The sequence below is a fragment of the Melanostigma gelatinosum genome (assembly GCF_949748355.1).
Source record: "Melanostigma gelatinosum genome assembly, chromosome: 8".
NCBI classification, from domain to species: domain Eukaryota; kingdom Metazoa; phylum Chordata; class Actinopteri; order Perciformes; family Zoarcidae; genus Melanostigma; species Melanostigma gelatinosum.
In genome coordinates, this window is record NC_136641.1 from 13595905 (window position 1) to 13608321 (window position 12417).

Sequence of the window (12417 nt, forward strand, 5' to 3'; positions counted from 1 at the left end):
AATAATTAATGGGGAACAAGGGGCACTGAAGAGTCCGCTTTTCGCTTTCCAGAACAAGAGGGTCAATATGCCCTTCAACCCTTCTCTCTCTGCTCGCCGTCAGAGCGGGAGACACCTCATCCCTCTCAAAAACATGCTCGTAGCTTATTTATGATGCCAGTTGCTCTCTGCTGGAGAAAAAGCAGCATTCCTGCTACACTCAGCATAAAACTGGCCGGATCACTTTACGCAGCGGTTCACTACTTCCGTCTCCACACCTCTCCTCAACGATTCAACAATGAATACGAAATGCCTCATAATTGGCAGCTGAAAATACGGGCGCTATTGGACGCGTGCTTGACTTGATTAAGTTTTTGTTTCATGTAAAAAAAAATTTAAAAAAAGAAGAAATCTCTGATCAGCAGTAGCAAAGCCAGTCCTGATCGAATTAGCTTTGCACTAAGAGCTCCATTGATCTTGGCACTCGTCTGTGCAGATGAGACCCGGAAAGGCATCTGGTAATCCAATAGCAGGGATGGGGAAGTGCTTCAAGGACTCGGCCGTGTTTACCCACCTATTTCCTACACAAAGAGGGAAGGCGTTAGCGCACGCCGCTCACCGGACTTGATTGGAAGCCACCGGGCCTTGGGAGCTCCGGCAAAATGAATAAGAGTCGCAATGTGACCAAAAAAGCAAGGTACTTGAAAGCTGAAAGTAATTGCTTTCGCCATAGCTATCATGCAATGAGTAAACAGGATGAATCAAGCGGGAGCCAAGATCAGTTTTTATATGAGCTGTGCGGTAGCATTCAAATCCTAACCCAGGCTTCACTTCATAATCCCAGCCACAGATCTAACAGCAAAGCTGACAGCATTTGAACAGGTTCTATTCACTCGAGTGTGACAGTGTGTGTTTAGGATAATAGATGTAGAGGGAATCTTTCTTTACACCGTGATAACTTCATTGCGGCGCAGCATTTGTGCGAGCCTTCGCAATCAGTTTTGCAAGACATGAATGACATCAAACAAGAGCTGTTTTGCTTGTAGAAATAGTTCAAGTGAAGTGCGCCTCGATAGCGTCGCTGTCGTGCATTAGCGCCGTTTGTAACACACACACACACACACTCGTAATCCATCAAGGGTTCACGAGTGAATGCCCGATAACCAACTGAGTGCGTTTCTCTCCTTCATATCGCCGCAGTAAGAGCAGAGCGAGAACTCTTCAGCGACCCACAGACACACCGCAAACACACACTAATAACCATACCACACTAATAACCTTGGGCTGTCTACCAACCCGGCGACTTCACGGAACAGTACGGGCTCTGAATAGAAGCTCCGTTTCTCACCGGCAGTCAGTAACGGCTCTATTTCAGCCACCCCCTCATTAAATATTTATCTTAGCAGAGTTTGCCGATCACACCAAGGTGATAACCATTAAATAAATTAAATCTGGGGGCTTTTTGTCGGCCCCTCACCCCCACCCCTCCACTGCCACGATAAAGACCCCCTTTTCCCCCAAAATGATTATCTACAAGTGTCCCTTTAATCAGCGCATGGCAGGACTATATCCCTCAACAACAGTCTCAGAGGAATACCTTTCTCTGAAGCCCTATCCGGCCGAGGATCTCCTTCACTGACAGCAGGCTGAGTGAGTGGGAGTGAGTGTTTGTGGATGAAAGACGTGCTGCTAACCCGCTACGGTGTCCTCTCCCAACCACCTCAGAACAAAGGCCTCCATTTTGAAGTGGAGTTACGGTGCCGCGGCGCTCTTACGGTCCTCCGTTTGCCGTGTGTCCTATTGCTGTCTGTCCTCTGTGTTAGGCCGGGTTTTTTTGTTGTTATGCTAGCGAGATAAGCCGCTGTTGTGGGTGGCTGGGTGTACTACAGCAACCAGTGTACTGCTTGAGTGCCAAAGCTGACAGTCTGTGGGAGGGATGGTGGGCGTTATAGATCACTTGGAGACAGATGTCCAGTGTTACCCAAACGCTGACTCAAACACCCCCCCAAAAAAACCTGTGTGTTTGCAAACTGCTTCCTGGTTGGTCTTCAGTTGATCTCTATCTGGCCAATAAGAGTCCACTTTATGGTAGCAACCTTCCTCTTTGACTGGCTGAGCGGCGTCGTTCTTTATTAAAACACAAGCGGTGGAAGTGTACTCTGCATCCGCCTGATAAATATTACAAGCTGTCTTGTGCAGGCAAACAAGCAACCTGAACTCAACACCAGGCTCAAGCAAACAAAGAAAGGTGAGTGTTGAGTGAATGCAAAAAATTTTTTTAAATGAATATTGCGAATGCCTCTGGAGAACAAATGACTGACAGGGCATTGGCAAGACACGCCATCATTGTCTAGCATGAACACGCCGAGATTCTCTTCTGCACTACACAAGTGTCACACTCCAATAAGCAGAATCAAACCCTTTGAGCATCTGTGGTCTCGATCTCTCCCGCCCTTTGTTTTTAATGCTGCGCCGTCACAGTTGATGATTTCCTCAAGATTTCTCACATACGATGATGCATGTTTGAGTTGCAAAGCTGAGCGGACACAGGCCGGTAAAGCAAACCGTTGAATCCAAAAGAGTGTCTGGGCAGAGCTGGGGAATATTAACTCAAGAGCAAGGTCGATGGGATGAGGTATCAGCACGCTGCCTTCTAGTTTCCTCTGGTTTACATATCTGGATTGTGCAGTCATCCCTTTGCAGAAAGAATCACCGCCAGCAAAAACAATTACACCCCCCCACACCCCCCCCCCCCCCCCCGAGCCTCTCACTGACTGCGTCTGCTAGACTTGACAATCAAGCCCATTAGATCATTCCGTGAATTAAAGCTAGTTAACTAAAAGCACTGACACACATCAAGAACAGTCATTAGCCTGTCTTTTTAGCATAAAAAAAAACAGGAATGATTTGCCGGTTCGTAGAGATCATCTCCCTACCTGCAGCCTGGGGGGGGGGGGGGCGGCCCTTACAGTCTACTTCATTATTTTTTGGAGGAACGAGGCCGCTGATGAATGCTGTTGGGTTAAATGTGAGGTGCTCTCTCTCTGTGACCGGGCTCCCCCCCCACACACACAGCTTTAAGCTGCTCGTCTTACAGACAAAAGAAAATGGAGTAACTCGCCAACACTGTAAATACGGATAAATCTCACTCAACTAAGCTGTAAAATCAAAAGTGGAATTGTTGGAGTCCCACGCAGCTGCACATTCTGCAGCGAGAAAGCTGTCAAATGTTGGCTTTTTGTGGATACTAGCTGAGCTGACAAGTGCCAACGATACAGCGTGAGTGATAAAGACATTCACTCCTGCTTAGAGAGAGAGAGAGAGAGAGCGAGAGAGAGAGAGAGAGAGAGAGAGAGAGAGAGAGAGAGAGAGAGAGAGAGAGAGAGATTTTCCAGATGTGATGGTCTGCAATGCTCCAGTGCTTCATTACTGGATCGAGACAGGCTGTTGCTGTTTCTCCCCCCCCCCCCCATTTGCGTTGCCAGGGTGACAAATGAAAAGCAGAATCACCCGCACAACTAATCAAATGAGTGAGTGACAACAAGTCAATATTTTCTCATTGTGTGGACAAAGCAATACATCTGCACAATAACGGGGCTGTGCTTCGAGGCTTAGGCAGCGCTCGACTCGCAGCATTATGCGGATAATGTGCCAATAATCCGACTCGGTGCGGCTGTTGAGACCGGTGCCAATAAAGAGGAAGGTATCAAAAGACAAACCTTTACCGAATACGGGCTAAATTACCGACTCAGCAGACATTGTCTAGACTCCGTACTTCAGATAAACATACTCTGCAACGTGATGGCCACGAGCCCAAATAAAAAGAAAAAAAGAAAAAAAAGAAGACGACAAAACTGTAATTGGACATTGATCTGTCGAGGTCTGTGGATAAATAACTCATCCTAAGAGCAGCCATGAAGAAAGCACCACCGTACGGAGATGTTAGAGAAAACGGTGAATCGAGGAGTACAAGGACTCAGTAGTATTCACATTCTATCCATTCTGCTTGAATTCCTTGGGGCTCATTTGTCATTTTAAAAAGACATCTTATTACGAAAAAAAACCTGACAATTAGCTTGCTTTTGATTACATCCTTGAGAAAAGAAAAAAGCCTCCCTAAACACAAAATGGAGCGAACATCATCTCTACAAGCCTGGATAAACACAAGCAAGATCAATGGGTAAATTTATCAGCAAATATTACCATTCGCTGCCTGGCGAGTAATCATTAAGGAACGGCATCGATGCATTATTCATCGGGCTAATGTATAATTCAGACTTAACAGCAGATTTCTATGCATAAATAAAGCTGTGATACATTCAAACACATTAAATGTTTACTTGCTAAAATAGGATGTGAATGCGCAGCGTGAGCGGCTTCCCTGCTGCCGTCGCTCGACTCTCTGCGACCGTTGCCGAGGATGCAGAGATCCATGTGGGTACTGCAACATAGACTTTGACAGCCCCACTCATCATTACACATAGACTCACTGGACACAGGCTACCCCATATACTTATATGGTGGTGTGGAATAAGCTGTTCCTGGAGAGGTGATTGTTTAAAATCGCATGGAGCGTCTGGTTTCTTTGTTGCACGCAGGAAATGAAAATCAGGATTGATCAGTAAAACCACACAATACAGCCTTACAGCATTTCATGGAGACGTGTGCGCTGTTGCTCTATCTCCCCCGGACATCGCCGTGCGTGTGTTTAAACATCGCAGTGGGATTGTGAGGGTGTTTCTTGTTGAAGTGCCAGAGCCGGTGTCAGAGGGACAGTCAACAGGGAGGGACGCACAGACTCCATCTGACGGCGTTCGGAGCAGGCGGCACTGCGGGGACCGCCATTCCACTTTACCATGCACTGAATTAACGAGGCCAGATGTCCCCCCCACTTAACATGTGTGAAAGTGCCCTCCGATGGGCTCAGCTGCTTTAAGGATGTACAGAGAGAGTGTGTGTGGGGGGGGGGGGGGGGGAGTTGAGACGGGGCCTATTTTCAATTATCCCAATTTCTCACTCGTCGTTGGTTCCCAAGCTTTATGTTAATAAAAGATATTTGGCCCTTCTACGTGCACACAACAAATTAGATGGAATTTTCTATGAACAATCAACGTACCCTCTGGGGCAGTAGTCACCCAGCAGAGGGTACTACCTCCTTAGCACTGCTTCATGTGCACTATGTAAACATGAAACAGTGGCTAACACGTTCTAAACACGTCACTAGTAAACCACTGTCTGCAAAGACAACAGGGCAGGAAGTGGCGAGCCGGCTCGTTCCAAATAGAAATGAGACCCGTCTAAAGAATCACCAAGACCTGAAGAGACGTACCATTAAAACCACGAGTCTGCTTTGGTGTAGGGGGATGGAAATGATAATAACAATGGCATGGAAGCCATGGCCTCTCGTTGATGTTTTACGGCTGGCTCTATGACCAGGTGGCTCTCGCATTTCTGTGTTGTTGAGGTCAGAAGTGAGAGTGTGAGACGAACATTGTATGTGGCTGAGATGCAGTCGAGCCACATTCACACAACCAAAAAGCCAGAGTTGTAATTTACCTGAATTTATTCAATCAGCATCTTTTCATTTTGGTTTTTTAAGGGGTCAAACATCACATCTGTTTCACTTATGCAGCTTATTATAATAACAATTGGGTCATTCCTTTGTAATTACAATGGATACAGTCGAGTCATTCAGACCATTACCCCAAAGGAAAAGATATCAAGACCCCAGCAGACTCACTCATTAGAAAGACAATTAAGAGGCCCGCCAACACTGCATCAATTACAATTTCTCAGATTCTTTATGCATTACATCATGCCGGTAAAAAAACAACAAACAGACAACCGTTTGCAGTGTTTTTCTACCAGCAAAAGCAACTGCCATCATCCTGATACAGGGAGGGGGAAGGGGGGGGGGGGGGGGGGCAGAGACGCAGCGTGGTGCAATCCCAGTGAGGGCCATCATGCGAGCAGATTAAATAACGTTTTTTCCAATGCCCTGTCAAACATTCGGTCGCCTCTGCGCAGCCTCCCTCCATGAAGCATCTCTCTCTCTGTATGGTCGGAAACAGCCTCTTTGATCCGGATATCGCCCCTCAGATTCCTCAGAGGTAACACTCGTACACGCGCCCGTATGTGAGCTGAATGTTTACTAGCTCTCTGTACCTTGTCAGCATTGAGACTCGTGTTTATAAAAAAGGGGGGGGGGACTCACAACGCTACCACGATTCCCATGGTTCACATGAATCAACAAACGCAGACTGCGGACTCAGACCAAATTGCACATCAGATTTCATTTCCCACAAAAAAAGGCGGTATAAAGCACGGCAAATAGAGATGCTGTGACATGATACCGACAGCAGTACGGTGGCGCGCATAATTAAGATTAAGACTGCCGTTGTCTCATGTGATAGCAGCCTCGCCGTGAAACCTTCAGTGTTATCTTCCCAAACAAATCCCACACTGCAGAACAACTCGGGCTCTTGTGTACAACTCCATTAAGAGGTCTGACCACTTCCTCTTTCATACACTCCACAAGTAGTGAAACTAAATGGATTTCCTAACCTCTGTGGAAGGGAGGAAGATGTCATTTCTTAATGTGTTCATAAGCTATGCAAGTTTTCCCACATGATAGTGCATGTCACCCATATAACCAAAAGCACATCATCATCTAGTTACTTTTTCAGAGACGGGCCCAGCACTCGATTCAGTGACAACCAAACAGGAAAAACATTTATGGTCTAAAAGCTCCACCAGAATCAACCACAGACGGCCTTTCACCTGTATGACTGGAATGATCCAACCCCATTTTTTTTCACGCCACCATGTTTTAAGCTAATATGTGGCAAGTGACGGCTCCTGAAACCCATCAATAAAAAGGGAAACAAAGCTTGTCGTCTGTAAGATCTTCACACTCTGTCAATGATATCTGAATCAAAGATCACACAAGTTTAGACCGCACCAGCTGAAAGTTCAGCAGTGTGAGTTAATAGTGACAAAACACAACCACTGGTAACTTTAACCATTATTGCACCTAAAATATCTCCCATTCAAATGTCCCCTTTGTTCCAACAATCATTCATTATCTGCAGTACTTGTGCCCCACGTCAGCACACGCAGTGTCATCCCACTCAAGTGGATTAATCACATCTGAATCATTAAGCTAGAGGTCACTTCGCAGTTAGCAGGGGGAGGGGAGGGGGGGGGGGGCAAAACAAATGCCACAGGAAGCTTGGCATGGTGGAGATTAGCTCCTCACAATTAGCAATGCAACATCTGAGTCCTTGTAGTAGCTCGGTGAAAAATAAATGCAGCAGGGGGGGGGGGGGATTTCAGGAAGGGATTGTTTTTATATGGCGGAGATTGAAGGCAATCACTGCTTCCCCCCTCAATTTGTATTTTGTTTCAGGGCAGATGCTTTTCTTTGAGCTTGTGTGGTCACATAAGCAGTGGAGTCAGCTTCTGACTGGAGTCACATGAAGACTTACTTTGGCCAATTTTACAGTGATTGAAGTAAACAAGCCCCCCCGCCTACTACAACTAGAAAACTTAGATAAGCTGCCTTTCAGACAAATAACTGTAGTCTGCTTTCAAATCCAAAGCTGCCCCCTCCTAAACACACACACACACACCATCAGCCCCCCTTGCTCTTTTCAACAACAGGCACAGATCTCACCCCTCCCACAGTGAGAGCTGCATGTGCTTGGGCCAGAGTTCATAGCCTCTGGGGTGCTCTGAAGGGGGGGCGGGGGGGGGTCAAGTTAATTTGATGGTACTTCAACAGTTTGCTGGTTCAGCCGGTCACCCACTAAACATTTTTTTCAAAAACACTCTACTTATTTCCATAATTAGTCCAATAATCAATTTATTACACGGACAAGGCTGTAAACCCAACAGCCAATACTTAATGTGAAACTTGGGGAACTCCCACTCGTCAAGATGTATGTGCCACTGTCTCATTAAGATCCATAGAAAAAAAATTGCAACTTTCCTTTCCTTAACTATTGCTCGAATACACACGCGCACAAGTCGTTTTGTTTGTTCCTTTGATGCCTGTTTCCTGGGCAGCAACGTTTCAATGTGAGCTCTCAATTAGTTTACTTTATTGTTCTAACTTTCAAACCCACGAGCTGCTGCTACAGGCTGGCCGGGTCGTGGAGGTTGCCATGTCTGCTCCACAGTCCACAGAGAGCCAAGTTTTACAACAATGCAGCCAACTTTCAGCACTCAGAAACATTTGACTCGAGGTCGCACGCGCTTCCTACTCCGGGTATAAACACAATTAGGACACTTTTAGCTCAAAGTGTGAGGGCCACCACGCTTTATTCATCACTCTGTCATAAATCCCGTTTCTTTTATCAGCCACACATTGCTCTCCCTGCCCCCCCCCCCCCCCAAATCCTCCTCCAACCACAACAGTCCTGCAACCTTTCCTTTTTTTATGTGACTACTCACCCGCCAGTCTGGAGATTCGTGGGAGTCCCAGAGACTGATGCAAAACAAGTTGAAAACGCGATCCGTGCCCAAGTTGACCCCCGAACTTAAGCAAGCTGGGCCAAATCCATGACCCGGGACAAAACGAGACGAACACTTTTTAAACCCTCGTTTTCTTCTTCTTCTTCTGTTTTAAAACCCGCACGGAGGGGCTCGGGCGAGCACTTGCTTCAACAAAAGACGGTTTCACTTTACTGGTTTACTGTTCGCGTCCTAAATCCTCGAGCAAAAGACACTGTAACGTTAGCTAGTCCCCCCCCCTCGAAAAAAAAGGATCTTATTCCCTTTGGCCGTGTTGTTGTTGCTGTCGATGATAGTGTCCACATGAAAAGTAACACAGCGCTGGTAGTTGTTTCGAGGGGTAGGAAACCAGCGAGCTCGCCGTTTACAGGCTCCGCTTCCTTTTTCCACACACACGCGCGCTCTCTCTCTCTCTCTCCCCTCCTCCCTTCTCTCTCTTTCCTATGCACACACTCTCCACGCTCTCTCCCTATCGCTCCCTCCGTCTCTGTAACCCCCCCCTCCTTTTCTCCTCCTCCTCTTCAGCTGTTCAACAGACGCATCCACATGGCTGACCTAGTCTCTTTATCCAGACACTAGTGAAGGAGAATTACCCGGCCACACTCAAAAAAAAAGAGAAGAAGAAGAAAAAAAATCGGAGCGAAACAAAAACATGGACTGGATTCAAACAATCGTCAGGGACAAAAGGGTGGTGTGGTTTGGGGGGGGGGCACCAATGGGGCTGTTGATTGATGGCAGCCCCATAGGGAAACCGTGTGTGTGTGTGTGTGTGTGTGTGTGTGTGTGTGTGTGTGTGTGTGTGTGTGTGTGAGACCGCATCAGGAAGCACGGCAGCCAAAGTGGTTCGACCTACTACCATCATCAACCGATCAATGGTAACGCTTATGGGAATGTGACTGAAACACTAAAGGAGACAATGAAATGCAGTGAAAGCGAGTAGTAGTGCCTTGTTAATAATGCCTTAATAGCACACAGCATGTTTTCTGTGTGTGTGTGTGTGTGTGTTCAACACGGCAATGGCACGTTTTACTGATTAACACACAAATAAATGATGTTCTGAAATACAGGTGGCGGATTTATGTCGGAAAACATTACGCGTCTGCGGGAAAATACATAAGAGGGAAGCTGCTGAATGCTGATCAGGCTTGTGGACCTCATTTGCATTTTTGGGATAATGAATTAATTAGTCACCCCAACCATTAAAAAGGCAGAAACAAGCGGGGATGATCATGTGAATAGTCCGTTAGCAATATTTGGGGGGACTGATTTTAATGGCTAGCCTGCACATCACATCTAATATGATGATCCTGGTTATTTTCTACAGTCTCTGTACTCATTTAATGGAACAAAATATACATTACGGTTTGAATCCTCTTCATCTCAATGCTACCAATGACCTCACACACGAGAGGAGCGTGAAAACAAAGATGGCCTGCATTAAGTTCTAATTAATAGGATGATTTTCATTTCACAGAGCGAGTGGCTTGACACATTTCCATTGTTTTAAAACGTGATATTGGATCCCTGTTAAAATCCAATTAACTGAAGTAAATAGTTTGAGCGTTGGGTCCCTTTCCCACTAAAGCCAAAACACGGGCAGCAGGAGAGACAGGCAGTCAGGATCAATAGCAATTGAGTTGAGGGTGGTGTGCAGGGGGTCTTTCATTGTGCTACAAACCATGTTGGTTGTCTTCGTTTCAATAGCAGAAGGTTTGGGGTGGGGTGGGGTGGGGTGGGGGGGGGGGGTAACAAAGTGCTGGTAGAACCCTTTCCAGCTCCTGAGGCAACTGTCCCGACAAGTCGTACTCCTCCTCCACATAGTAACCCAACACCACGGCAGCCTCAGCTCCTCCCGTATCACAGTGTGTATACATTTCACAACGTCAATGTTTATGATATTTACACTCTGGCCACCCCCTTTACACAAACATCCAGAGGATTCAGGATAAGGGGACAGACATGCACACCTCCCTGGGAATCTGATGCTCAATCAAAGCATTAAAAAAAGAAAGAAAGAAAGAAGGAATTCAAAGATAACTCAGGCTACACAAGAATAAACCAGCCAACGTTTTCAGGAGGTTTGAGGGGCTTAAGTCTGGGCCCAGAGAGCGGTGAAGGGTGAGTGCAGTGAATCCTCTCTGAAGGCAGCAAAACTGGATTGGCTGGCGGGGCAGGCTCCCCTCCCCTGGCAGATGAGATCCCATTATCGGGCAGACGAGAAACTCCACCTCCAGGATTTCACAGCTCCTCTGTTTATCACAAGGCTCTGTCAAGTTGGGCACCATTAACCGATAATGAAAGGAGACAACCGGTGCAGTTACAAGCAAAGCACTCCACATTCTACAGGCCGAAGCATGTATCTGGGAAGCTGACTGTGTCTATTCAATTCTGTTCGGCATTCAAACGGCCCATCACAATACCTTTTTTTTCCTCCCCCCTGAGCACCCCCTTCTGCAGCTACAGAGCCTTCGATCCCGACGGAACAAAAAACGGTTTACTCGGTGCCTCTTTATGAATTCAGAAGAAACTAAATCTAACAGAGCTGAGCACTGCTCGAGAGAGAAAATGACGCTTTTCTGCCACAGTCTTGTTTCCTAAAGATCATTAAAAGAGAACAATTCCTTGTGAGAGCTAACAAACCCAGAGGGGTGTGTGAGGAGGAGGACGCCGCAATAAAGCAAAACACAAGCTATCATTTTGAAATCTGTTTTCTTGGTCCACATCAAACACAATTAGTGTGAGTGTTGCTGAACAAAAAGACTGCGAGACGGCCACTGAATTAAAAGGCCAACATGGCCCCCTCCTCCTCACCCCTCCCCGGTCTGACCACTCCATTTATGGTTTATAGGGTTCTGAAGCCACTTGCGCTCATTAAAAATGAATACTTAACAAAAGCTGTGCCTGCCACACACACACACACTGTTTGCTTCAGCCCGATTTCTCCACACTGGAGGAAAAACAAGTCACTCGCAGGCAGCAAACACCGAGAGAAAGAGAGAAAGTGCTTCGGCGATACAAGCAAGTGAGCCAGTAGCTGAAACAACACAAAAAAGTTACATGGATGACTGAGCCAAGCCTGTGAGAGACTTGGCAAGCCTCAGAGGCCCTGGCCTCTTAAGCACTCATATCTAGTAACTTCATTTATTACATTCACCAGGGATGAGCAGACAAGTCGAAGGAAGAAAAAAAAAAAAGGGATTGAGAGAAGAAAACAGACTTGTAAACCAAAAGGAGGGTTAGGTTGTGGTGGTGGTGTGGGTGTACTTCAGAAGCTCCACTTTAACATGACTAAAGCTCTACGGTGTAACAAGCTAACTTCCCCGCTGCCAAAACATAATACGAGGAGGAAAAAAACCCAAAAAACGGATGTGCTAGATTGAACCGTAGTGAGGCCATTTTACCGTTCTCGGGTAGGCATTATCGACAGGAGCTGTTCTTCTCATGTTAAAAAAAACGCAAACGGTGCTTTTCCAGATGGGGCTTTAAAAGCAGCGACTCTCTCTTCGCCACACGTACTAAACCGATAAAGAACAAAGACTCTGTGTGACTGCTGCTTGAAGTTACTGTTCCTCATGCTGACGGCAAGTGCTGATAGGCCTCCCCCTTCTCTGCTTGCAGGCAAGCAAAAAAAAAAGAAAAAAAAGAAAAGCTGACTTCAAATCATTCATTGCCCCTTTTAGCCTTCATGGATTCTTAAGAGAGCGCTTTACAAGTTGGGGGAATCCAAAGGGAAAATAGGGCCTTACAGGACTAATTAAAACACAGACTTTGCCTGGAGGGGGTTTGGAGAAGGGGAAGCAATAAAACAATCCTCTCCAATCACCCAACACACGAACTCAAGGAAATTACTCAAATAAATATGGTGAACTACGCTTGTGGATACGTGTAGATTCAAGGACTATTGCGTTAAAAAAAAAGAACATT

The 12417-nt window shown here is 46.4% G+C and overlaps 1 protein-coding gene across 2 annotated transcripts in view; it reads right to left on the reverse strand.

The window, feature by feature from the left end:
- rerea (arginine-glutamic acid dipeptide (RE) repeats a) overlaps window positions 1-8667 on the reverse strand; it is an 88333-nt gene extending 79666 nt beyond the window's left edge. For both annotated transcript variants that reach the window (XM_079273830.1, XM_079273829.1), the window contains exon 1: window positions 8434-8667. The gene's annotated coding sequence lies outside the window, so the exon portion shown is untranslated. The remainder of the gene's footprint in view (window positions 1-8433) is intronic.
- Window positions 8668-12417: the final 3750 nt, after the last annotated feature.